Source organism: Macrobrachium rosenbergii, chromosome 19 (genome assembly GCF_040412425.1).
Source record: "Macrobrachium rosenbergii isolate ZJJX-2024 chromosome 19, ASM4041242v1, whole genome shotgun sequence".
NCBI lineage: Eukaryota > Metazoa > Arthropoda > Malacostraca > Decapoda > Palaemonidae > Macrobrachium > Macrobrachium rosenbergii.
In genome coordinates this window covers 25,254,157-25,279,877 of record NC_089759.1, presented here as the reverse complement: position 1 = coordinate 25,279,877, position 25,721 = coordinate 25,254,157, and the positions used below count along the sequence as shown (strand labels likewise).

General features: G+C 34.0%; 1 protein-coding gene across 5 annotated transcripts in view; it reads right to left on the bottom strand.

Moving 5' to 3' along the window:
• Window positions 1-25,721, bottom strand: part of LOC136848752 (cGMP-dependent 3',5'-cyclic phosphodiesterase-like) — a 593,212-nt gene that overhangs the window by 404,806 nt on the left and 162,685 nt on the right. Inside the window, exon 2 of one of the 5 annotated variants that reach the window (XM_067121327.1) lies at window positions 18,096-18,158. The exons of the other annotated variants lie outside the window; for them this stretch is intronic. The gene's annotated coding sequence lies outside the window, so the exon portion shown is untranslated. The remainder of the gene's footprint in view (window positions 1-18,095; window positions 18,159-25,721) is intronic. 5 annotated transcript variants of the gene reach the window in all.

The following is a 25,721-nucleotide window of genomic DNA, read 5'->3' as shown; positions in this document are numbered from 1 at the left end:
TTTAATTACCGTTTTTAGTGGTATCCTCAGAGTAAGCGGCTTTTTTTCGAAAGGTTTCTCTTACAGACCCATGATGAAGCTTCAAGGGAAAGAACAGGATGATATTATCTACTCAGGAGAGGGGAAAATAATAGGATTACAATATGCAGTCTCTCGGGACTTTACTGCTTCATAAAAGGATCTCCCGAAATGACACGGACTGGAAGAAGAAAAAGAAGGTAATCTTTCCTTCTCTAATCATGTTAGAAAATGGAACCAATATCAAAGAAAAGAAGAGGGGAAGGGGCTTACACGGGAAGGGGGGGGCGGTCATTTTTGCTAGAATTCTGTCCCACCTAAAGAGGTGCTGAATACTCCATGGCAACTTTCGGCCTCCGTTAACCTCCGTTAACCTTGCCCGTTGTGCAACAGGGACAATAACAATCACCTGATCCTACTGAGGTGATCAAAAGCCATGAACAGTAATGGTCGATGTAACCATTCATTCATTCAGTCATTCATTTGCTGCCTCGGTGATCCAATCCCATGGGAAACACTGACTAAAATAACATCATTGTTTCATGTCTACCACTTTCTTCGAATCTATAAATATCTTGTCACATGATACAGATGCCCTCTGCTTTTGTATTAATTTTGCATTTACCCAGCCCATAACAAAACGATTTTCTTTATTATTTCCATTCGAATTACCAGCTACTTCTCTCGTGCCTCTCCGAATAGGAAAACATATAGAAAACAACTTTCAACTCTTTAATAAGAATTGGGCAAAAACATATTCTGTTCCCAAGTGCAACAGGGATGTTCACAAGGCAATCTTAATCCAAATTCTTAATTTCCCATGAGACGCCAGCTGCCTTGGAATAGCCAGCCAGCCAGTCAGTGAGAGAGCAATGTGGGAGTTTATATCACTTCAAGTCTGCCACGTTCTCGTTTATCATTAGTTGAGCTTAGATTTAATCTTGCGCTGCTTCGTCTGGGTAGTTCAGTATCAAGGTTCGGACGAGAGCGCCTGACTGTCATTCCCTCTTCTGCGCATGTCAGAGAAACCAAAGAGATGCACTCCAAGACTACCTAGTGACAATTTATACGATTTCCCCATTTAGTCTAATTCAACTGAAAACATGTTCGAAATCCTTGCAATGCGTTCCCTCGCCTGTACTGCGTAAAACTTTCATATTTCCAATCGTGCATAGGACCTAAGACGATATGCAAAATTGTCTTGATATTAAGTTACACAGTTACACAGTTATGATGAGGTTGCTAGTCCCATGCTAAGCCCACGCTCCTCCCTACAATAGTTATAAACTATGGGATTTACAGGAAGCACCTAAATCACTTCGCCTCACGAACCAAAGCCCTCTTGTTGTTGAGGCGGGTATCATAACCACTAAACCAGGGTGTCCCATTATATATATACATATATATATGTGTGTGCATATAAATAAATATATATATATACATATATATAAATATATATATATATATATATATATATATATATATATATATATATATATGTGTGTGTGTGTGTGTGTGTGTGTGTGTGTGTGTGTGTGCTTCTATGCTTCTTGATCACGGTCTTTTTCGTGAGAAATTTTCATTAAATGCTGTTGCACCTAAGGCGTCTATCCTTTTCCGACAGCACTTCTGTATATTCTGTAAATTTTCTCACCAATAAAGCTACAATTCTGAGGGAAAACACAAAAACCGTTGCTGTGCTACTCCATTTATCTATCCTTATGCCGACAGCTGATATAGACCTAGACGCATGGTTATCATCAGGGCAATTTTACGTAGAAACTACAATGCTTAAATAATGGCAATGCAGCAGTACATGAGAAAATCAAAAGTAATAATAAAAGTAACAATAGAAAAAGAAATATGACAGGAGACAGATCTGTGCGATGATCTGCCGAGAAGCTTTACAAGACCAGCATCTTTGGCTCTGCTACGTCTGCGACGGAATTCCTCCAGCCAGAGTTTACATGTATAATATATATATATATATATATATATATATATATATATATATATATATATATATATATATATATATAAATATTATACATATACTTTCCCGAGGTATAGTGAACGGGTTATTACATGATAACTGTGGTTAATATTTGTGATTAAAAAATGTCACAGTGTATGTGACAACAATTATAATGTGTGTGTGTGTGCGCGAGTGTGTCTACGATTCTGTGAGCATGATACTGAATTGTCATCATAACATTAGCTGAGAATATTAGAAAATGCGGTGTTTCTCTAGCACAAAAAGACTTGTCTTTCGACAGACTAAAGAGGCGCTGCTCTTTCTTACATGCGAATGTCGTTTCCAGTGCCTAACAATAACCAAAGGCAAGAATGACATAGCCTTACGTACGAAGGACAATTTTACTATATGAAAAATGTCAATTAAAGCCTCTGGCACCAATGTTAAAGACTATTTATTTTTATTACCGCCGATCAGCCAAAAATGGAGACAAAAATTATAACCGACAAAGAAAGAATTTTCATAATGTTTCATTCCCTGATCTCTCAGCACAGACATCGGCGCCCCAGTTATAAAGAAAAGTGCTTGAATAAACGCCGGACGAAATTCGGGTAACGACAAGAAAGTTCAAATGTCGACGGAGTTGACCGTTACATCATCTTGAAGAAATTACGTATTCATATACGACAAGGCACATTCATTTACCCGGTTCCACCGAGCTCATCATTTATTCATCTGCCCTTCCATTATCCAGAATCACAAGCAAACAAGACTCATGCATCGCAGAGTTGTGGGGCTAAATGGGGAGACTCGCCCGGAATGCGGAACATAAGAATTAAGAGAATTTCAGGCTTATCTAAACGCTCTTCATTTACGAGACTAGCTTTCCTATCTGAGAGCTAAATGACTATAAAACGTGTTTTTAATATTCATCTCGATGACGAAGATATACAATACATTATTATATAAAGATTTGATCATTTCCAAGATATGACGTATTTCACATACTAGCACCTGTGTTATCCCGTTTGCTCAAAACTACAAACAATAATTTGTTGTTACATTATATGCACATTTGTATTGTACCTCACCTGCGCACCTTTTCTCATGCAGAAGAGGTGACTCCCGAAGTCTTTGTAATGCAGATTTTCAGCCATCAGAGACCCACCATAGCCCATTAACTTCCAGATACCCAATTAACTGTTTAGGCTAACAAAATAGATCTGAAAGCCAACTGCCCATACTGCCCCAACCTAGCCCTCGATTTGAAACTGGGAATTTTCTTTGGTGAGGCAAAGAAGCTATTGATAGATCAATTACACATACACACATACCAACATACCTATATATATAATATATATATATATATATATATATATATATATATATATATATATATGTAGTACATATATATATATATATATATATATATATATATATATATATATATATATATATAAATATATATATATATACACACACATACAAACACATCTACATATATATACATACATACATACATACACATATAAAAATATATATATATATATATATATATATATATATATATATATATCTATCTATCTATATATTATATATATATGTGTGTGTGTGTGTGTGTGTGTATGTGTGCGCGCGCGCGCGTTTGGGCGTGTGTAATTTCCAGAACAATCTTGCCCACGATGGGAAAACAACAGCGGTCCTGGCAATTCGCTATCTAAACAAATGCGGAAAAGGCTATAAACTTTAAATTTGATGTGACCATTGTTGAACCCATTTTGGATGCAGGACATGTCTCTAAATCGTTTTACGGCCATAAAATATACCTAGAATTTGAGAATGAAATTATGGGAAAACTGAAATTGGTTTATTTTTGCAAAAATATACACAAAATATTTATTTCAAAATCCCAGGGTTTTTGGCTTACGGAATCTATATAGAGACTATATTCTACCTTTATTATTAATAGCTTAAGCATAATAAGAGCAAAATTGTTTAGAATGTAGACGAAAGTTTCACTGTGTCTTGTAAAGAATGCTTAGCGATATTACAGTAAGAATACGCAATTCATTATCTTCTAATAATTACTGACATATAAAAAGAATATTAAGAAAGAACAGTTACCACGGGACTCGTTATATTTTATTTCCGTGTACCCAGATGGAAAAATTTCAGAGACCCTTCTCGCCACCATAAAAGCCTTTGCTCGAGGGCCGCTCATAAATCCTGATAAATTGTTATAAATTGGCGCCCAAAAGTTACCGACACTCTTCGGGGCAACAAGGCCTGGGTAAGTACTACAGCTTATGACCGCTGAAGTTATGTCTGACCTAAACAGCCTTGTGAGGGAGAGGTATCTTTTTCCTTCTGCCTTTCTTTCATATGTTACATCACACACATACACATCTTATATATGTTTACCTATCGTGCTATCTACCTATCTATCTATCCATCTATATATGTTGGCTATATATATATATATATATATATATGTGTGTGTGTGTGTGTGTGTGTATATATCGTATATAATATATATATATATATATATATATATATATATATATATATATATATATATATATATATATATATATATATATATATATATAGTTAGACAGATAGATAGATAGATACACCTACATACATACATACAAACATATATATATATATATATATATATATATATATATATATATATATATATATATATATATATATATATATATATATATATATATATTATACACATACTCGTATATATACAGTATATATTCACTTAATAAAATTTAATAGCAGCAGTGGATAGGATTACGTTAATTAAATTTTTCCTATTTTTCTAAAAAAGACTTTTAAGTCGTTAGATAAAGAAGATGAAAATTTATTACCATTAAGTATTTCCACACAAAAAAATCACTCGTGCCTGAATTATTCAACGCTAGGATATTGTTAAGATGTAGAGAAAGAATGAATTCAATATAATCCAATCCAAAGTTGCTTGTTTAATTAAGAACAAATATGTCGAGAGTGTCTGAAATTTGTGTTCAATTTACTACCCAGAGACCAGGTTGCTACACTTTACTGATCGAAAGACAAGCGGCATGGGGGCGCGCGCGCGTGTATGCATAAGCTCGTGTGTAAGAAGCTGGACGAATGGGAAATACGATCGAGTAATACCTGAAAACTGATGAGCACAAATTAATCTTGGATTCTTTGGATGAGTGGTGAAGACATGGGATCGTAGTTTGTAAGCTACGGTCAAATACTCGTATTCATTTTATAACGAAACAAAACCAAACATATTTTACTGCACTATGTCCTCCGGAAAACTATCATAAGATTGACTTCACTTGGTTAGACAATTCTTATAGATACATACACGAACGAAGCTTTATCAGTCGGCAATGTGGATCATGTGATGGCTCCCAGGTAACAAACACGAGATGCAGTCACCATGAAATTTACCGATTTTGCTAAGGGGAAACGATGACAATAGTCTAAAACCAAGTAAAAAACTAAACTCCTAAACCGATGGACCAAATAAAATCCTCCATTTTTACATCTAGCTTCTCCACTGTGCCTCCTTATGATGGGGAAACTCAAGAAACACTAAGTACAAATCAGAACTACTTCTTAAGGCCCTTTCGGATAAACATTCTCTGCTTGACATTACTCTAACATCCCACTAAAAGGATACCAGGAGAGGCACGTTTGGCTTCCTTACACTAGAAGAAAAGTAGGGCCTACTTAGGTGTTATTTACTGAACATTATTCCATTTCTCGTGTACCTTGTCTTGGAGAACACACACGCAAATATTATTTATGTCACAATGTTAAATCACTTTTACATCTAGCATATGTATATTGAATGTGACAACTGAAAGAGAGATTTATGCTTTTTATTGAATCTGACAACTGAAAGAGAGATTTAGGCTTTTTACGGTTTGTTTTCATAAGGTTTAGGCTGCCAAGCGAAGCACTGGGAAACTTTCGGCCATTCAGCGCTCAAGACGAGAAAATACGGAGTGGTTGGAAAGCAGGGTACAGAAACCCAGAAAAAAAAACAATTAAGTACAAGGATCTGAAGGTGAAAATGGAAGGAAATCCCCACAGTTGCACTTAGCAGTAATATTTAGAGACGTTGGACAGCAAGACTGCAGATAGGAAACAGGAATCGAGGCTAAGTAAAAGGCAAAAAAGAGGGTGTAACTAGGACCGAAGGGGCACTGCAAACACCCTGCCGGCCAAACCTCCCTACGGGGTATGCTTCAGTACTCTCAAATGAATGTAGAGAGAACGGTAACCAACTTCCCAATAGAGAATTTTAGTTTTTTAACATTCAATTTAACCTCGTCTGTACACTACGCTCTTTTTGCATAACGGAATTTGCTTTACGAGAGCCCTCTAGCTCGCAAGTATGCTAGACATTATCAAATCTCATCTAGAGCATATGCATATTGTAACTGACGATTACAGGATAGATCTATGCCTTTACGCTCATCGAGTAACCTCAAGCCTGGAGCCAGGGAAGTCACAAATGGTTCGGGGTGTTTTCCTTGAAAGGTCGCTAGGCGATCTGGGGGAGCTTCCCCTGACACGTTGCACGTACAGCTGTGTGAACTGAATTAAACGCATCTGGTTTCCTTTTTCATTAGTCGTAAACCTGAAAAGTTAAATTGCTTCAACTCGACCTTCAGGCCATTAAAAAACTAATGGGATGGTTCTGACACATAATTACAGAATTCAAACTGGTAATTAAATGGTTTAGATTTCTGTAAAATACTACACTACATGCAGAGATATGAAGCGGCCGTAGTTATCACCACCTTTTGACATGGGTAACACACGGAGCGCTCTTAACTTGCCTGAAATTGATGTCCGTACTAAAAGTTCTTTTAAGCAAAAGTAAAACCATCAAGTGTTAATCAAGTGAATGCGGATTAAATCATTCAAATGCTAATAATGGTAGAACATGGAACGCGTACTTGATCCTTTACCAATCGTTTCATATATGTATAATGCTGTGTTCATGTAAACGCTATTAGGCATATCTACTCAAAATGAAAAACAGATAAATCTAAGCATAAGAACAATGCTGAACTATTAGGTTGCCGGGTACTTCAGGGGATAACGTTGGACGATTTGGTAACACTGGAAAAAATTCCCTGAAGGATTCCACCAACCTCTGTACAGGGAACTAAGGCTATTGAAATGCTCGAAGTTCTTGGAAACTTTTTAGTTTTTAAGCACTCGGAGTTAACATGGCCTGTACATCCCCCTCTCCCCATCCACATTAGTGCCTTCAGTGCACCTCACTGAAGGCATCACATAAGTGTTAGCAGCGTCCCTTCGGCACATAGCAACACCCATATTTTCGCCTTTTACTTTACCTCCATTTCCTCTTCCTCTCCTCAATCTTGCTGTCCGCCCACTCTCTTGTGGGGTTTTCTCCCAGTCCTACTTTTAGATACTTGTACTTAAATTCCTTTATTTCCAGGACCTCTCAATCTTGCTGCCCAACCACTCCAGCTCCTTCTCACTAAGCGTTGTATGGCCGAAAGTACAGTATGCAGCAAAACTCGTGCGACTTTTTTATTTCCGTACTGGAAAAGTGTTGTTCTCAAGTTGCCACTTAGTATTAAATCTTATATTTTACTGTGTAAACATGTGTATGTATGAGGAAAAGTTGGTCACTTGTTATGCAAAACTAAATACGTTACTGTAGCATGAATCCCTCGGCTCACCGTGACTCCCGAGTTGTGGAACCGTCAGTCTGGATACAGTGAAGCTGTGAAAGAGGACGCCGCGATGGAGTGAAAGAGAAAAGCTAAGCAGAGCATAGTCTAATGGTAAAATTAATGCATTTGGGATGTGGATTCAAAGTTTTACTTCTTTTCGCTTTTGTAGTTTTATGTATAAAGTAAATGTTAGTCAGGATCATGATTTCGATTCTTGCGATAAATTATTACACGTCATAGCTTAGGCTATAGACAAGGCTACATAGGTCTAGCCTCCCGCGGGGTTTCTTCAGTTTGAAGAAAAATAAATATATAAATAAGCAAGATGGAGAGTAATCTTCGCTATCACGAATACAATTAATCCTACCTTTTTATTATTTTACGTTTACTTTGGGAATGGAAGACTATAATCAGGTCGGACATTATCAGCCACACCTATTGTGCGCAGATTCTGTAGAAGGATAACAACAACGTATTATAAATAATAATAATAATAATAATGACAGTATGGCTCTGGAGCCTAGTCCTATGCAATTGGCTTTATAACATACTAGCCTATATTTCAGATAGCAACAATATATAGTAGCGTCAAATCTTTGTAACTTATAAAGGGTGTCTGTAAGAACATACAGCAGGATTTGAAAAATTGCTCCACAGTCTTGATGTGGTATACTTCCGTCATTATTTTCTTCATAGTCCTATAAGCTTCATGAGAACGATATAATCGAGAAGAGCAAAGTGTACTTGACCTTCCTGTAAGACGAGGGGAGGCAAACTGAGCCATTTAAACAGTTGACGTCTAGTTAGCCCACGCCCACAACTACATCTCCGATACGTCCATTACGCTAAATACATTACTATGATGGCTAAAAAGTCAAGTTCATTACGAATTTACATCTTTTTCATATTTACCATAATTAAAAATTACTGCTAATTTTTTTATAATGATCTAGCTGATATTTTGATAAAAAAATATAGCAATGTTGAAAAATATTTCATCGTTGCAACTCAGCGTCATTAGAAATGTGAAGAGGGTAAGAGATGCCAGTTAGTGATTTCGAACGAAAATCACTCAAATAGGGTCACACGAATTTTGCTGCATACTGTACCTCAGAGCTTGGCTTGACTGCATTTGATTTCATAAACTGTTAAACTTCACCTCCACACAAAGCTGCCATTGCCAATAAGCAACTTCTATATGAAAGCCCGTACTAAAGAGAAGTAGCTTTTATACATATACATACATACATACGTGTATATATATACGTATGTATATATATATACATACATACGTATATATACATATATATATATTATATACTCGTATATACATACATAATATATATGTGTGTGTTAGACAGCGCTAAAATATTCAATTAACATTCACAACACACCAGACACTCCTAGATTCAATAACAGTCATTTACGTTCACATTTACATTTTATTTGAATTTTACTCTTTCGCCACAGTAAAGATATTCAGCAATTGTTTATTTCACGTGGATATTATATTCATTTTCGTCAGATTTCTAAATCTTCATATATATATATATATATATATATATATATATATATATATATATATATATATATATATATATATATATATATGTGTGTGTGTGTGTGTGTGTGTGTGTGTGTACATATATATGTATGTATAAGTATGTATAAATCAATACCTGCACAATTATGCTAGTAAGTACGTATACAATTACCCTTCGAAACACGATTAGAGATGATAAATGAGTCACAGAAGCTAAAACCATTGCCTTGGGTTTTCTCCTTCACGTGTCTTGAAACATGTGTTCCTCGAGTTCTTTAATTCTAAATAAATTACGCTGAGGTTAGTGTTAAGCTTTTACTGCCTGATGTAAAGTGCACTCATAACAATACCCATCAGATTTTACTTGAGTTGCTATTGCAGTGTATTTTACAAGTTCATGAGAGCAACTCGAATCATCAGTTATTTGTCAATTGCATATATATGCTTGTGTGTGTGTGTGTGTGTGTGTGTGTGTGTGTGTGTGTGTGTGTGTGTGTGAGTGAAAACTAAAGCTGTTTCAGTACTATTACTTTGTTGTCGATTATTTTCTGTTTCCAGCGCTTTCCGCTCTTCAGGTATCAATGGCAATACGAATGCTTAATGTCAGTTTAAGTATGCTCGTATTATGCTCCTATTATTCTTTGTAAATTTTGATAGCAGCTTCACTAATCATTATCAACATTGCCAATGAGTGTGTTCTATCGCTGACAAAGAATGCGTTTTATAACAAAAATGGACGAATTAGTGGATTATTAAGCAAAAACCAGATTTATAAATGGTTGTTAGGCTAGGTGAGAGACTCTCTCTCTCTCTCTCTCTCTCTCTCTCTCTCTCTCTCTCTCTCTCTCTCTCTCTCTCTACAAACGACATGCCTCTTGCTGGGTTGCCATTTACCAGTACACTCATATACATAGCAATATATGCAGACGGCCATAAATAATCAGACAATGCCCGTACGTTAAGGAGTGATGTTTACAGCAACTGACACAACTTTTGAAACTTAAATACACCGACTTCTGTGAATACACTGACACAACTTACCAGAAGTACAAGACTGTTAAACCTTAGCTCAAGGTAAATTTTGAGTTCCCAGTACATGTTGTTTAAATTGAGGTGTTCTGCTTTGTAACTCTATAAAGTATTGGAAGATGGTTCCTTGGTGTCTGTGGTACTGTCGGTATCTCTGTAGAATTGTGACAACATATCCAACGTTGTTGTATTTTGAGGTAAATGAAGATTACCGAAGAATTTTGGCCACCTATGATTTCTGATTTCTCACTGTGAATGGTTGAACTGTTTCTCTTTAGCGTGGACGACAATAACTTAATAGAGTATAAAGTTCTAAGAAATACTCTTTCACGGAGATAACTGAGTAACCCCTCTCGAAATTTTATTCTTATAATACTTGCCTTTTTCTGCCTTGAATACATTGCTATTATGTCATTCTATGGTAGATTACAACTTTCTTGATGTGTCTCATTACCTGAAGTTGTCTTTTAATTAAATGAATCCATTTTTATACTGGCGTGCTCTTCTAACATCAGGTCTTGCTAGCCGTTATTTGGTCAAGGCTGGTGGAGACTGGCTTACTCATTGCAGATAAATCAACTTCTGAAATGAATGAGCGTCATGTTCACGTAGACAAACAATTTCAAGTTTTAAAAGATTTCGTATTTTTCTTCAGCATTCAGGCACCTTATATAGTTTGGTAAGCTCTCATCAAGGCTATTTCGAAAATAAGGTACACGATCATGAAGTTCTCAATCATTCCGAGCGCTGATGAATATATCATAAATACATCTGGGCAGATAAAAGGTTCAGGATATTACAATAATGCCGTAAAAACTATCATTATATTTAACACAAAATATTTTAAAATAGGGACCCTCTCTCTCTCTCTCTCTCTCTCTCTCTCTCTCTCTCTCTCTCTCTCTCTCTCTCTCTCTCTCTCTCTCTATATATATATATATATATATATATATATATATATATATATATATATATATATATATATATATATATATATATATATATATATATACATATATATATATATAAATATTTATATTTATATTTATAATTATATACATATATAATTGTATATATGTACAGTATATATGTATATATGTATATGTATATATATATGTATATACTGTACATTGTATGTGTGTATGTATATATACAAAAAAGGACAACGAGAGAAATCAAATTGCTAAACTGTGCACCGGGTGTAGGAATCCACTTTGAATGTCATGATTTTTATATCAGCTGCGACATATCAGAGAACTTTTTGAGGTTCGAAAGTTCAACATCCAATATACTTACATTACCTAATGTCCAGCAACGTCAATGATTTATTCCAGCTCTCGTACGCATTCATAGATATAATGCCAATTTGTGTAGCTGTTGTTAGTTCATACATACATACACACACACACACACACACACACACACACATATATATATATATATATATATATATATATATATATATATATATATATATACATACATACATATATACACATATGTGTATGTGTTTGTATCTACATATGAGCTATATATGGGTTTTATATATATATATATATATATATATATATATATATATATATATATACACAGTATACATATATATATATATATATATATATATATATATATACAGTATACATGTGTGTCTGTGTGTCTGTGTGTTTGTGTAACATTCATATAGCATACCTGTTTAAAGCTTTGAAGAGATATTCTTCATGTTTCTTTCTCTAATTCACTTTTCTTTCCTTATACACTTGAATAATATTCAGTATACTATTTATCACACAAACAAATCACGATCACAAAGTAACCAGAAAGACAGACTGAAGAATATAGAGCAGATTTTTCATCTTTCGACAACCAATTTATCTGAGAAATTCCGAACAGATAATCGGTATTTCTAGGGCGTATTTTCTGTCGATGCTTCAGATTAAACTAATGAAATGGACGTAATTATGCTGGCAATAAGCTGCAGGTGTTTTACGGAAGGTTGCCCTTCCTGACTCCAACCCTCCCAATTTATCAGGGCTCGGGAAGAATATTTCCATTTTATTCATGATGATCGCAATTAATTTGCAGTTGGGGAGAGAGAAAATAACTCTTACGAATTCCAGTATTTCGACAGTTTTAGGTTTCTGTAAAAGAAAACTATTGCGCCGGCTTTGTCAGTCCGTCCGCACTTTTTTCTGTTCGCAGATTTTCTGTCCGCCCTCAGATCTTAAAATCTACTGAGGCTAGAGGTCTGCAAATAGGTATCTTGATCATCCACCCTCCAATCTTCAAGCATACCAAATTACAGCCCTCTAGCCTCAGTAGTTTTTATTTTATTTGAGGTTAATGTTAGCCATAATCGTGCCCTGGCAACGATATAGGATGGGCCACCACCGGGCCGTGGTTAAAGTTTCATGGGCCACGCCCATAGAGCATTATACAGAGACCACCGAAAGATAGATCTATTTTCGGCGGCCTTAATTATACGCTATAGCGGCTGTACAGAAAACTTTGGCGCATTTTTTACTTGTTTTCTTTTATATACATTCTCCGTTTCTGTTGACAAGAAAATGAGATGAGAGACGCTCAAGAAACACTCGGAAACATAAAAAACAAAGAAAAATCTAAACATTATCTCATCAGATTTTTTATAGAATCTACGGAGTTTTACCTTAGGACGGAATTTTTCACAGATATACCGATTAACATAACTCATTCGGAATTTTAGACACCAGCATATAGGAAACTAATTTGGACAGATGCAAGTATAAACGTGTAGAAAGATCTTGAAGGAATTATGAACAAATAAAACTTAAGCACCAAATAATATTGGGAGAGAGAGAGAAAGTTAAATATATCTTAGTTTAACCAGACCACTGAGCTGATTAACAGCTCTCCTAGGGCTGGCCCGAAGGATTTGATTTATTTTACGTGGCTAAGAACCAATTGGTTACCTAGCAACGGGACCTACGACACAGCTTATTGTGGAATCCGAACCACATTATAGCGAGAAATGAATTTCTATCACCAGAAACAAATTTCTCTTATTCTTCACTGGCCGGTCGGAGATTCGAACTCGCGACCATCAGAGTGGTAGCTGAGAACGGAACCCGCTCACCCAGCGAAGAACCCAAGAGAGAGAGAGAGAGAGAGAGAGAGAGAGAGAGAGAGAGAGAGAGAGAGAGAAAAACCAATACTCCAATTAAAGTATCAGGAAACGACGGGGTATTCAGAGTCCAGTTTAATCTTTTCTTCCCTTCAGGCAGAAACCTACCTCACTAATTAGTAAAAAAAAAAAAGTTAATAAAAACGAAACCAACCCCACATTCTAATACTATAAAGTGTTTCCGGATTTTTTCTTACTTATACATATATTATGTATTTACAAATGTGTATACATATATATGTCATATATATACATATATATTTATAGATATATATACATATATATATCATATATATACATATATATTTATATATATATACAAATATATAAATATATATACATAGATATACATACCGTACAATCAACTATAATTATAGTTCGTATCTGTACCTTTACATAATCTGTAGCCACATCATTGACATATCAAATACTCCTCCTGGCACCCCTTACTATATTTCTCTACACCTCTTCCACAAGCTTTTGTATAACTTTGTCCTAGTGTTGCTTCACCCATATATTTCAGTAAATCCATTAATTTCAATCACTTCTCTAACTTCTTTCACACACCTGACAGGATTTATCGTATTCTCTTGAGCTTTTTCCTCTCTCAGCTGCTTAAAAATTTTTTCAAGTATTGAAATTTATTAGTTATATTACCTCTCTGGTATTTTCAACTATTATTCAGTAAGTTTACATATATCTATTCGAAATTCCTTTGCTGTGCACTCTTCCAAAGCTTCATCTCTCTTCTTTCATATAACCAACGATTCCTTTATCTTCTGCATTGTCTATTATTTTCACACATCTGTAACAAATCTAATTCATATTCTTCTCTGTTTATTCATTTTAATCGTTCTTTTTCAACTGTACGCCGCACTCCTCTTATTGATACAATGCACCATTTGTATTCCACCTCTTCAAATATCCATTCTCAAACTAATTTTCATATTTCCTTCAATACTATATCCACTCGCTGCCAATCCTTTATTGAGCATCAGAGGAATCTCTGTTGTGAACGTTTGTGAAAATCCAATCATATAAAAAAATGCCATTCATAATGTCTCTTAATGAGATATATATATACTGTATGTATGTGTGTATACATATATATAAATATATAATTATATATATATATATATATATATATATATATATATATATATATATATATATATATACACAGTATATATATCTCTCTCATTAAGAGACATTATGAATGGCATTTTTTTATATGATTGGATTTTGACAAACGTTCACAACAGAGATTCTTATGATGATCAATAAATGATTGGCAGCAAGTGGATATAGTATTGAAGGAAATATGAAAAATAGTTTGAGAATGGGTATCTGAAGAGGTGGAATACAAATGGTGCATTGTATCAATAAGAGGAGTGCGGCGTACAACTGAAAAAGAATGATTAAAATGAATAAATAGAGAAGAATATGAATTAGATTTGTTACAGATGTGTGAAAATAATAGACAATGTGTGTGTGTGTGTGTGTGTGTGTTTGTGTAGTGAATGGAATGATAATTATGTGATGTTTGCAAATGATACACAATTGCTTGAAGACAGTTTATAGAATCTGCAAAATCTAGTGAAAGAGTTTACTAGGGGAAAAGGTTGAAAACAAATGTAAGATAAGGTTATAAGGGCAAACAGAAGGCAAAAGTTGAAGCAATGAATGTTAATATGCATAAGTATGAATGAAGAGGAAAACCAATGAATAGTTGAAACAGAATATCTATGGAAGCAAACGTTGGAAATTATGAAGAATTTGCTCAGTTGCCTCTCCTTCATGGAAGAGAGGTGTGGATGTTGAATGCAACTGAAGGGGAAAAGAAAGAACTGGTTGAGATGAATTTGTAACATACGACATATGGCGTTAGTAAAAGGAGTAGGTGATAAGAGTGCACAATTCAGAAATGAGGGAGGGGGAGAGAAAGAACTATAATAGGCGGAACAGATGTGGTGAAATGGGTATCAGAAAGGAATAGTCTTAGTACAAGACAGAGTTGAATGGCGTAGAGTGCACAGATGGGTTCGAGAGACTGCTCATCATGACCTTCTAGTGGAAATGTATTAGACGGCTAACGTTGTGGAAGGTTTCCTTACAAGAGGTTTACTCACAATTCAGCAATCAATAGCGTGAATGTGGCAAAGACTATTAACTTAAATTTGAACACACACACACACACACACACACACACACACACACATATATATATATATATATATATATATATATATATATATATATATATATATATATATATATATATATATATAACAGAAAAGGATAGGCCTTCCGCTGTCATTTTAGGTATTACACACCATACAGGTGTTGTAATTATCATGGTTTGCATACAGAGTTAGACACATATGTATGTGTATATATACAGTATATATTATATATATATATATATATATATACATATATACTGTATACACATATATATATATGTGTATATAACTCTGTATGCAAACTATGATAATTACAACACCCGTATGGTGTATAATACCAAAATGACAGCGGAAAGCCGTTTCTGTTAAAATGTTAGACTCTTTTCAGTCAGTCAACCAAACTAGAAAAAAAAACATTAAATTATCATCTTAAAAAATACTAAAATATTTACTTGAAATCTACGTCCGGGAAGTTCAGATAACGAACAGACACTTAACATTTTACCCAAAAGTTGAAAATCAAAGTAAATGAAGCCTAAGGACGAAGTCTCACTTGAGTGAAAGTTTCGCATAAGTTAACGATCACTCCTTTCTAAATCTTAACTTCCTTATAATATAACAGACTTTATTCTTCTTCACGCCACTATTTGTTCTACTTAAAAGCAGTTTAATTTCATTAATTAAAGAAATGGCTAACTAATGCATGTTGCTTTGTCAGCCTCACTAAACCCCTGACCACTTAATGGCAATTTTTCTGAAATACTTTAATGAACTTCAGGCAGCAACGAAAGTTGCCAGATATCTTGGCGAAACCAATAGCCGAGGGAAAATTGGTCAAAGTTAAGCAGTTTTCTGCACTTCTCCCCCCCCCACCCCCCCCCAACATTATCAAGGTAAAAATAAAAATAAAGAATGGAAAACAAAAATTGTAAACACCTGAAAATAAAATCTCCAGGATAACAGAATTCTTAGATATTTTAATTAGTGTCAGTTCACATTACTAAGTAGTGGATACGAACTATACGTTGATAAAGCAGCATTCATCACGAAGATCAACTTTCCCCAAACCGTAGAAATTTATAAATATGTACATATCTAGTTAAAATGGATAAGCAGACAGAAAGAAAGAAATAATATTCAAAATATCGATAAGGTGAACTTACTGGATGCTTTTGTGACAATCTACTGGTTTAGTGGTTACCTTTGCGTATTTAATAAACATGCCATGGCTAGGTATGGTATTCAAGTCTGCCCAGAATGAGAAAAAGACAACTCTGAGACCTGAAGGAATTCTAAAATCTTCCTACGTAGGTCGAGGTTAAAAATATCACACCTCATTTACAGGAGAAGCACATAAAAGTTATGTTCTTGTCCTACAGCCATTTTTTTATGGGGAATAGCGGGGGGAAATACGAGTATACTCGCACCAGTAAACACATACGCAATTGCAGCACCAGATACACTTGCAAAGTAAAAAAAAATCGACTGAATCATTATCCAACTGCAGCTTGGGTTATTTGCACTCTCAAATATTTCTGCTCAACAGTAGTTACGCTGCTATAAATTTTCTCTCACTTTCATTATTAACTAATGTTATCGCATTTTTACAGATGTTTCTTGAAGACCTCTTTCCATAATTTCCTAACTCCTTCATCCTCTAATTTCAAAAGTTATTCGCTGTTAACCACTGTCCAACTGGCAATAACCGTTGGATAAGCGATCGCAAAAGAATGGAATGACAGTCGAATTCGAAAGAAAGTTCTTTAGTAAGAAACACAATGAAGGATGAGAAGTGAGAAAGCGGACAAAAAATTATTCGACCAACATCGACACGGTTAGTAAGGCTTCTGCATGAAATACAGTTATATACTCTCTCTCTCTCTCTCTCTCTCTCTCTCTCTCTCTCTCTCTCTCTACACACACACACACATATATATATGTGTGTGTGTGTGTATACAGAGAGAGAGAGAGAGAGAGAGAGAGAGAGAGAGAGAGAGAGAGAGAGAGAGAGAGAGAGATGGTACATAAATTATATTTCATGCAGAGGGCTCATTAACCTTGTCTATGTTGGTAAAATAATTTTTTCCCTGCTTCTTTGCTCCTCTCCCTATATATATATATATATATATATATATATATATATATATATATATATATATATATATATATATATATATGTCTATATATATATATATATATATATATATATATATATATATATATATATACATATATTGTGTATACTGTATATGTGTGTACTGCACTTTATATTCATAGCATAATAACCAATGGAACATCTGCTGAAGTACTGCCTAAAAAGCAAAGCAACTTTTCGATGGGAAATGGATTAAATTATATTGATTATAGCCATCATAAGTTAATCCTACACGAATTTATTGTTCATAACACTACTGATTCAGCAGAATGAAGTAATTATTTGAATTTACATTACCTAATTCCTCAAACCTGGATCTTGGTACTTCGTTACTTCTAACGTCAGGTGTCGGGTGCTTACCTGTGTGACAAGTAAAACAGTACATTAAAATGATGATAAAAGCAAGCTTTTGAGCGAGCCAAGTGAAAGTTAAAAGGTTAATTCAAATTATGAACATTTTATAAAAAGTAACATTACTAGAGGTAGTAGCAGTAATATGATTATCTCTAAATGGTGATTTGAAGTGTAGGCACATCAATTTCATAAAAGTTTAAATTCATAAATATATGCAAATATGTAGCAAAAATGCATCAAATGAGTCCGACAGCGTTGTCTGCCGAAAATCTACCTTGCCGTACATCCAGGAAGTGATAACGTCACTCCAAGATATAAAATGCGATCAAAGTATATAAACGCTACTGCCTTCTTGACAGTTATGTTAAATACTGACATTAAAAGTGATTTTCACTTTTTAAGAACTTAACATGCTACACATCTCATCTACCTATAGATCTGTACACTCGACTAAAAAAAAATAAAGAATAATATAACCGGCTGAAGAGATATTTGTATCCGAGATCGTCTCCAATGTTCCATGCAAATCTGGACCATATTCTCTCATTCTTGAGAGAGAGAGAGAGAGAGAGAGAGAGAGAGAGAGAGAGAGAGAGAGAGAGAGAGAGAGAGAGAGAGTCTTTTCTCCCCAAAATAGCAATCCTCTCTCTCTCTCTCTCTCTCTCTCTCTCTCTCTCTCTCTCTCTCTCTCTCTCAAAAATCTTTTTAATAGTACAACAAAAGAACAAATTAAATGAAAAATATAATAAACATTGAACTTAAACTTTCATATGATTCTGTTTCTTCCATATGACTGTGAACCTACATCAGTGTGTGAATACTGCATTCTCTCGTTACCAAGTACAGTGGAACAACATGTCAAAAACGACCTACAGAGAGATCTACAGCAAGAAGTTCATGAATACAAAATCAGATTTACAGTAAAAGGTTTGTGAACGCGTAAAAGATATCCATAAGGTGAAATTTGTATTCCTTGAAATGAGAGCAAAAAATCATAAATATTCGAAAAGCCGTGGCAGACTACTCTACACTTGACTGGGGGGTATTACTATTGTACACGATAGGCTTCAAAAAATCTTTACAGTATTGTAGACTGTCAAAATGTCCAAAAAGTCCACTTCATACGGGTAAAAGAAACTTACTACGGGTACTCCAAGTAGCCTACCCTACATTTCAAGCACTACATATTTTCGCTTGAAATTTAAGGTAGGCTACTTGGAGTACCCGTACTAAATTTCTTTTGTCCATACGAAGTGGATTTTTTGGACATTTTTCTGTATGCTCTCATATTTACGCTCGTTCAGTCGTTCCTTTCTTACATTTGAATAACGGCGATGCTTTTCTGTGAATCAACCAGTCACTACAGTTTTCCGAAAGCATTCACCTCATAGTAAAGATAAAATAAAGCAATTTTTATTACATATATTTCTTAAAGACGCTACTGCTAGTACTAATTATTATTATTATTATTATTATTATTATTATTATTATTATTATTATTATTATTATTATGAAAGGGTAATCACAACCGATCTTTGTTTTTAGGGGGATTGTACCTTGATATATATATATATATATATATATATATATATATATATATATATATATATATATTATATTATATATATATATATATATATATATATATATATATGAATATATTATATATACATGTATATATATAATTATATAATTATATATATATATATATATATATATATATATATATATATATATATATATATATATATATATATATGTGTATTATATCTAACGTGCAAACACATTTCATTGGTTTTTTTATTCTCGTTTTTTTTGCACAAAATCGCCTGTCCTTTTCGGAACATTCTCATATTATGGCCATATGTCAGCATGACGTCGCAGGTTTCAGAAAAATATTAAAAACAAGTAACAACCTAGACTTTTTACGAAAGCACAGTACGTGAGTAAAAATATTCAAAACAAGTAACAACCTCCACTTTTTACGAACAGTACAGTATGTGAGTTCATCATGTGAACTCGTGTACTGTACTGTTCGCAAAAAAGTCTAGGTTGTTACTTGTTACGAATATTTTTTAGGATCCTGCGATGACGTTATGTTGACAGATGTACCCAAAATGGGGTTGTTCCTCACAGTGCAGACGGATGCACGCAAAAACGAGAAGGAAATAAGAAATGTTAATGAAATATGTTTGGACGTCAGGTTATATACATACATACATACATATATATATATATATATATATATATATATATATATATATATATATATATATATATATATATATATTTGTATATAAGTATATATACATATATATATATATAAAGTAAAAACCCTAAAAATAAATTAGAACAGTTCATTTGTGATTACCCTTTCATATTTTAATAATAATAATTACTGTATAACAGGTCCACAATAATACTCAGTGGTGAATTATGCTGATCTTATAAAAACGTTTACAAAAGCTTTCGAACCATGTCCTGGATTCACCTTCAGTCTAACTAAAATCATCAGTACAAAAAGGAAATATGTAAGCTACAGTTTTAAGGATGGAACCAATGGGCGACCTCGATAGTAGCAGCAGGAATGTCTTTAAAAAAATATATTTAATAAAAAGTTTTATTTCATCTTTACTATGGTGTAAATGCTTTCGGAAAAATAAAGTGACTGGTTGATTGACAGAAAAGCGTTGCAGTCATTCAAATAAAAAGAATAAAACAGACATCCGACTGAACGAGCGGAAATAATAGAGCAAATAGAACTGATTGCGATAAAGTCTGCCTAAATATTATTTTCGAAAGAGTTCGCATTAATAACAAAGTAACTACGACAGCAATGTCAACGAAAAAACTTTTCATTAACATTTGAACGCTGACAAAAAATACTAAGCAAAAAACATGTCGAAATCAACTATCTAGTTTTTTTTTTTTTACTAATATTGTGTTAAAAATTTTCAAACATGGTGACACCCAATATCGAAGTCGGCAATCAATTTTTCCAGTAATATAGGCGACAGTTATGATAAAGTACGCAGGTTAGAAAGAATTAACTAAATTATTTATTTAATAAACAACAAAAAAAGGCATAAAAAATTTGTAATAGCCATTTTTCCTGTCAATACTTTCCCACTCGCGGATTATTGAAAAAAAATTCTGTTATCAGTAATAACAAAACTCTTTCTTTTTTCCTTTAGGCTTGTTGACACTTAAATGAAATCATGATTTCCTTGTTCAGATTTCAGTAATACTTTTTGAAAGAAGACTTAAATTTCTTCTTTTGGTTTCAGTTACACTGCCCAAAAGACTCGCTTTCCTTGCTCAGATTTAATTAATATCAAAACAACCACCTCTGAAAGTGTTTTTCTTTGCTGGATATCCAATCGAAATTGCCACCAACAGACAAACACGTTTTGATCAAAGAAAAAAAAATAAAATAAAATATTGCAGCCCTTATGAATCTCTACAATTTCAAGGGCAGTACATCCTCAATAGCAGAATGGGGTCTAAATATATTTCTGTAGTCGATTTTATAACTCCTTTCCTATTGACAAGAATAGTATTCTTAAAACTGATATGGACAGCACGCCATTGTAGTTTCATAAAAAAAAAAAATAACTAAAGCGATCAGATTCAGTTTCAATTTCATAATCAAGCCCTTTGGCAAAAAAAATGGCAAGGTAATAAGTACAACTACTAAACTGACTGCGCAAGAACAACAACAACAATAGTAATAATATTAAGCAACTATCACTAAAAAACCAATGTTAAAGCAATTATCGGGATGAAGAAGAAGCTCGCGTCCGTAAGAAGCTCATCGGAGTAGCCAATACCTCCAGAAATTTTCCTATGGGAGCTGACGAAATTATAACCGAGCTACTCCTGCCCCAACATTTACGAGTGCAACGAACGGCACTCCCTTACAGACTGATACAAAGTACGCAACACTGCTATGTTGTTCTGCCTTATACATTCCTACTATCACCTCCGTTACAGGAAGAGATTTGGCACCCTGAGAGTCCCCAGAAGAGATGTTTCCTACAGATCCCCCAAAGGAAATTTATGAATGGAGACCTGCACTTCCAGAGTGCCACCAAAAATTCACACCCCCAGAAGAGAGATTCTTCCTGTAAACCCTTCTGAGGAAGGTGAAGAACGGTGCTTGACGTTTCAAGAGGGCCCTTCAGAGTGTACTCTTCCTCCAAGGCCTCCTGAAGAAGATGAACAGACGACAACGCATTCTTCAGGAGAGGAGAGGAATAAGAAAGCTCTTTACATTTAAATTAGCAAATGCTAATAGCATCATCTTTTTCATTCAAAGAATACTTTGTTCTGGATGCAGCTAAGTGTTTCTGTATTTGGGTAATACAATGTTTAGAATCACAGTCTCACTGCCCATAACAATCAATTCATAAAGGCTGCTAGAGGTCATTCTGCAATAATTCAAGATAAAATGTGATGCAGAAATTTACAAGCGCAGAGACATCCCAGACTGGCCAGTGTAATGCCATTATAGAACTAAGCATTAAAGAAAAAGATTAAAAAAAAAGGGAAAGAGCCTAAAATGAGAAGAAAGCCACAGACAATTCTTAAAAGTGAAAAGTTTGTCGGAATCAGGTAAAAAAAAAAAGGTCGACTGTAAAAGCATAAAATACAACAGCTATATTTAAAAGTGAAGAGAGCGAATGGCTTCTTATCTAAGATTCTGGGTGTTTTCATTTCAGAAGGAAATTTTTGGTTTCACCCCTTATTTAGGCAAGGACAACATCCGTCTGGAAAAGGATCGATTTTTAATGGCGTGCTTCTACTGAAAAAAAAGGCAGGAAATGTAATATGAGAAATATCTACCTATTACACGAAGCAAGTAGCTACAAGAACTGAGAGTACTGGTAAACAACACCTTACAGAGAAACACTTGGGAAAATTACATCAGTCCCCTAATATGACTGATTTGTAGTTTTTGTTTATTTTTACTCTAAAGACTTATTGCTACTACAACTCTACCACATCCAAATGAAACACTATGAAACGAGTTAGGAATCCATTTAAAGAAACCTGGAAAATCAGATCGTTTACTTTAACAACAGGTCGTGTTTTATTAAAACATGTCCATACATTTCCTTACAAACAGTTCAGATACTTTTCGAAATATTCTTACAAATAGTTTCGATGGGTCAGGGAACACGCATTTCGCTTTTATTATACAATAAAATAAAAAGATACAATTGGGACAAACACGTTAAAAAATCAACATCTATTTCACTAATGTACCAAATCAGAGACAGTGAAACTGCCATGAAAAATACCTATTCATGTTTAGTTCTTTATCCTTTTACTTTCAGTTGAAAAGGAGCCTAGTGTGGTTAGAAATTGTTGTGATTCCTTTAGATTGAAGGATGCCTTAAGAACGGGTCTTTATCTGTTATTTTTTACAAAAACAGTGTTATTCATCAATACAAGTGACATCATATATCATATCCTAATTTATAAAAAAAAAAAAAAAACACTTCAAAGTAATAATAATACAACCATGTTTCTTTTCCTTTGTCGAGCAATACCAACAATACCAGTAACTAGTTCCTTCAAACTAATTATTGAAATAAAAAGATTCAATCTGATTTAGTACGTTAAAGTTCGCTCCTATCTTTTCCTGCTTGTTATGTCAAAATAGGTGTCAGAAACTCAGCAAGTTCAAAAGGTCCCAAGCGGTGAGAATGCTTAGTCAGCCAAAATTTCACAAAGAGTTCTTTCTCTAAGCCCTTATTTTTCCTTTTTCTGCACAGTGTTCAGACCGATGCACAGAGCTGAATATAAAAGGAATCACAAAAGGGAGGAAAAATGGAAAAGTTGTTCTTCCGAAAACGTTTTGGCAACATCCAAACTCCAATTTAAAAAGCGTGTCTGAAACTGTTACAAACGGGAGGTACAGAGGACTTCGCTGGAGGATACAGGACCACGCACCATCAGTCCCAAATACTAATTGTGCGGGTAAAACTATACCACATGGAAGACCCTTCCAAAATAAAAACAGTACCTGTAAGAAAAATCACAAGAGCAGAGAGCTCTCAATAACTGGAAAGTAATATTTCAGCACTATAGTTATCAGCGAAGAGAGCGTTCTATTACAAGTGCTCTGTGTTAGTAATAGAAGCATAGAATTAAAAGGCAAGAACACTCAGGGACCGCAAACTACAGCCAAGGCCGCATTCCATATCCATTTTGACCCGAGCCACTTCTGATATCCTGCTAGGATATGAGACCGTTACATTACCATGTATATTAAAATGCAATCAGTTCATTGCCAGTCATTAGGTGAACCAGTTGGTGTAATTTTCGCAAAAATTTACACAATATTTTGGGTAATCTTGCTAACGAACGTACATAAAAATGTTACCCGAATCAAAAACAACCTCGTCCAACTTCCCGAAAAAGAGGTAATGAATTTTACTTTCATGTAATTAACACTGGTGTATTGTTCGATTAACTAAATAATATCATTCATAACAGTAAAAAATAGACTGCGTAGTGAATCATTCTGATTAAACAATATATTCTGAATTCTGAGATCTGTTTGGTAGCTAAAATTGAGAATGCTTCTATAAAATTACAGTAACTGAATTGCATCATTTTATAAGCGGGATTAAGGCAATTGTATTCCATGGGCAAAATTTTAATCATATTTACAACAATCATCTCAAATAATACAGGGAATTCATACGAGAATAATGCACTGACAACTAAAGAAAGTTAAAAAAAAAAGCTCCAAGTAAAAAAGAATACATGACAATGGAGCAGTAATATAATATCTCATTACTTTTGCTTTCGTTAGTTTAACTCAAAAACTGAAGCTACGAAATATTAAAAATGATTATAATATTTGTATTCCTTAATGCATTTCGACATGTCCTTGGAGAAATTCAGCGCAGTTCCTGAGGCAATTTCCGAAAACACACACACACACACACACACACATATATATATATATATATATATATATATATATATATATATATATATATATATATATATATATATATATATATATATATATATATATATATATATATATATGAGTACCTTCGCTAAAACGAGGCAGGAAAACATTGGCCAAAGAGAAGACAAAAATTAAATCCGAAGGAACAGCAGAGTTCCCAGAAATACGACTCTTCACGGCAATTTAAACTCGCTGCTTATTTTTTTAAGATCGTTTGTTAATATCTACTTTAATTCATTGAATCTTAAGAACACTTCAGTTAAAATGAGAGCTCCATAATGAAATTAAAGGGACGTTATGGTTTCTTCCCGCTGGATGTAGTGATGAAAGATACGGAAGCCTCATTAAATTTTAAACGGGTTCTATGTGCACATACACATTGTATACCGATATATATATATATATATATATATATATATATATATATATATATATATATATATATATATATATATATATATATGTATACATACAATATATAATATATAATATACAATGTATAATTCATACAAACAGACAGAAAAGCCCTTGTGGAATGCACATGGGAGTCCAAGAAATTTTCCTTCTGCTAATGTTCT